Below are 4,405 nucleotides of genomic sequence, written 5' to 3' on the forward strand. Positions count from 1 at the left end.
GAATTTCATAAATCCATTATTTTTAATAGCTGATTAGTAACCCATTGTGTAAATGTACCATATGGATACAGATCCATTATTGTGTTGAGGGACATCTTTTTCCTTTCCAGCTTCAGGCTATTATAAATAAGGCTGCTATGAGCATAGTGGAGCATGTGTTCTTATTACCAGTTGGAACTACTTCTGGGTATATGCCCAGGAGAGGTATTGCTGGATCTTAAGGTAGTATTATGTCCAATTTTCTGAGGAGCCTCCAGACTGACTACCAGAGTGGTTTTACAAACTTGCAATCCCACCAGCAGTGGAAGACTGTTCCTCTTTCTCCACATCCTTGCCAGCATCTGCTGTCACCTGAATGTTTGATCTTAGACATTCTGACTGGTTTGAGGTGGAATCTCAAGGTTGTTTTTATTTGCATTTCCCTGATGATTACGGATGTTGAACATTTTTTCAGGTGCTTTTAAGCCACACGGTATTCCTCAGTTGAGAATTCTTTGTTTAACTCTGAACCCCATTTTTTTAATGGAGTTATTTGAATTTCTGGAGTCCAGCTTCTTGAGCTCTTTGTATATACTGGATATTAGTCCCCTAACAGATTTAGGATTGGTAAAGATCCTTTCCCAATCTCTTGGTGGCCTTTTTGTCTTATTGATAGTGTCTTTGCCTTACAGAAGCTTTGCAATTTTATGAGGTCCTATTTGTCAATTCTTGATCTTATAGCACAAGCCATTTCTGTTTTGTTTAGGAATTTTTCCCCTGTGCCCATATCTTCAAGGCTTTCCCCCACTTTATCCTCTATTACTTTCAGTGTCTCTGGTCCTTTGTGTAGGTCTTTGATCCACTTAGACTTGAGCTTTGTACAAGGAGATGAGAATGGATCAATTCACATTTCTCTACATGATAACCACCAGTTATGCTCTCTTTTTTCTACTGGATGTTTTAGCTCCCTTGTCAAAGATCAAGTGGCCATAGGTGTGTGGATTCATTTCTGGGTCTTCAATTCTTTTCCATTGATTTACCTGACTGTCATTGTACCAGTACCATGCAGTTTTATCACAATTGCTCTGTAGTACAGCTTAATGTCAGGCATGGTGATTCTACCAGAGGTTCTTTTATTGTTGAGAATAGTCTTTGCTATCCTAGGTTTTTTATTTTTCCAGATGAATTTTCAAATTGGCCTTTCTATCTCAGTGAAGACTTGGGTTGGAATTTTGATGGGGATTTCATTGAATCTGTAGATTGCTTTTGGCAGGATAGCCCTTTTTAGTATATTAATCCTGCCAATCCATAAGCATGGGCGATCTTTCCATATTCTGAGATCTTCTTTAATTTCTTTCTTCAGACTTGAAGTTCTTATCATACAGATCTTTCACTTCATTAGTTAGAGTCACACCAAGGTATTTTATATTATTTGTGACTATTCTTAAGGGTGTTGTTTCCCTAATTTCTTTCTCAGTCTGTTTATCCTTTGTGTAGAGAAAGGCCATTTATTTATTTGAGTTAATTTCATATCTAGCTACTGCACTGAAGCTGTTTATCTAGTTTAGGAGCAATAGAAATTCTTGAACAGGGTCCCTTCTGGTCTTCATCCTCAGCCAGGAGGCAGAGCTGACCCTCATTCCTCTGTGCACCTTCCCCACCAGAGGAGAGTTGGCCTCCAGGGAGTGATCTGACCTCCAGGACACAGGAGAGAGCTGGTCTCCCAGGAGTGCTGACAGAGGCTAACAGACTCATAGTAGGAACTAACTCCAGCCAGAGACATCTAGAACATCTAACACCAGACATAACCATATGGCAATAGGGAAACGTAAGAATCTTACTAAAAGAAACCAAGACCACTCAGCATCATCAGAACCAAGTACTCCCACCACAGTGAGTCCTAGATACACAAACACACTGAAACAGCAAGATTCAGATTTAAAATCATATCTTATGATGATGGTAGAGGATTTTTAAGAAGGACATCAATAACTCCCTTAAAGAAATACAGGAGAACACAGCTAAATAAGTAAAAGTCCTTAAAGTGGAAACACAAAAATCCCTTAAAGAATTACAGGAAAACACAACCAAACAGGTGAAGGAATTGAACAAAACCATCCATGATCTGAAAAGGGAAGTAGAAACAATAAAGAAACCACAAAGGGAAACACTTGTGGCGATAGACACCCTAGGAAAGAAAACAGGAGCCATAAACGTGAGCATCAGCAACAGAATACAAGAGATGGAAGAGAGAATCTCAGATGTAGAAGATTCCATAGAAAACATGGAAACAACTATTAAAGAAAATGCAAAATGCAAAAAGATCTTAACTCAAAGCATCAAAGAAATCCAGGACACAGTGAGAAGACCAATTCTAAGGATAATAGGTATAGATGAGAATGAAGATTTTTAACTTAAAAGGCCAATAAATACCTTCAACAAAACTATAGAAGAAAACTTCCCTAACATAAAGAAAGTGATGTCCATGAGCATACAGGAAGTCTACAGAACTCCAAATAGACTGGACCAGAGAAGAAATTCCTCCTGACACAGAATAATCAGAAAAACAAATGCACTAAATAAAGGCAGAATATTAAAAGCAGTAAGGGTCAAAGGTCAAGTAATATATAAAGGCAGACCTATTATAATTACATCAGATTTCTCACCAGAGACTATGAAAGCCAGAAGATACTGGAAAGTTGTTATACAGATTCTAAGAGAACACAAATGCCTACCCAGCCTACTGTACCCAGCAACTCTCAATTGCCATAGTTGGAGAAACCAAGATATTCCATGAAAAAAAAAAAAAAAACAAAAAAAACCCAAAGTCACACAATATATTTCCACAAATCCAGTCCTTCAAAGGATAATAATAGGAAAACAAAAAAACAAAAAAACAAAAAAACAAGAAGGGAAACTAAGCCCTAGATAAAGCAATAAAGTAATCCTTCAGCAAACCAAAAAGAAGATAGCCACAAGAACAGAATCCCAACTCTAAGAACAAAAATAACAGAAAGCAACAATTACTTTCCCTTAGTATCTATTAATATCAATGGATGCAATTCCCCAATAAAAGGACATAGACTAACAGACTGGCTAAATAAACAGGACCCAACATTTTGCAGCAAATAGGCAATCCACTTCAGGGAAAAAGACAGACACTACATCAGAGTAAAAGACTGGAAAACAAAATTCCAAACAAATAGTCCCGAGAAACAAGCTGTAGTAGCCATTCCAATATTGATTAAAATCGACTTCCAACCCAAAAAGTTGGAAAAAAAAAAAAAAAGACAAGGAGGGGCACTTCATACCCATCAAAGGTAAAATTTTCCAAGATGAACTCTTAATTCTGAATATCTATGCTCCAAATGCAAGGGCATCCACATTCATTAAAGAAACTTTAGTAAAGCTCAAAGCACACATTCCACACACAATAATAGTGGGAGACTTTAACACCCCACTCTCATCAATGGAGAGATTTTGAAAACAGAAATTAAACAGAGACACACTGAAACTAATGGAAGTTATGAAACAAGTGGATTTAAGAGTTATCTACAGAATATTTTATCCTAAAAAAAAAAAAAAGATCTACCTTCTTCTCAGCACCTCATGATACCTTATTCAAAACTGATCATATAATTGGTCACAAAACAGGCCTCAACAGATACAAAAATTTTGACATAATCTCATGTATCCTGTCAGATCACCATGGACTAACGATGATCTTCAATAACAACATAAATAATAGAAAGTCAACATGCATGTGCAAGTTAAACGTCACTCTACTCAATGATAATTAGGTCAAGGAAGAAATATTGAAATTAATGACTTTTTAGAATTTAATGAAAATGAAACCACAACGTACCCAAATGTATGGGACACAATGAAAGCAGTCCTAAGAGGCTCATAGCTCTGAGTGCCGCCAAAAAGAAAGTGGAGAGACCATACACTAGCAACTTAAAATTCACCCAAGAGGAGTAGATCTTAGGAAATAAATCTCAGGGTTGAAATCAACCAAGTGGAAACAAAAAGAACTATGCAAAGAATCAGCCAAATTAGGAGCTGTTTCTTTGAGAAATTAAAAAAGATAGATAAACTTTACTAACTAGAGGGCACAGGGACAGTATCTAAATAACAAAATCAGAAATGAAAGGGAGACATAACAACAGAAAGAGAGGAAATCCAAAAAAATCATCAGATTCTAGTACAAAAGCCTATACCAACAAAACTGCAAAACCTGGATGAAATGGACAATTTCCTAGATAGACAACATGTACCAAAGGTAAATCAGGATCAGATTAACGATCTAAACAGTCCCATATCCCCTAAAGAAATAGAAGCAGTCATTGATAGTCTCCCAACAAAAACAACAACAAAAAGCCCAGGGCCAGCTGGGTTTAGTGCAGAGTTCTATCAGACCTTCAAA

The sequence above is a fragment of the Mus caroli genome, chromosome 17 (genome assembly GCF_900094665.2).
Source record: "Mus caroli chromosome 17, CAROLI_EIJ_v1.1, whole genome shotgun sequence".
Taxonomy (NCBI): domain Eukaryota; kingdom Metazoa; phylum Chordata; class Mammalia; order Rodentia; family Muridae; genus Mus; species Mus caroli.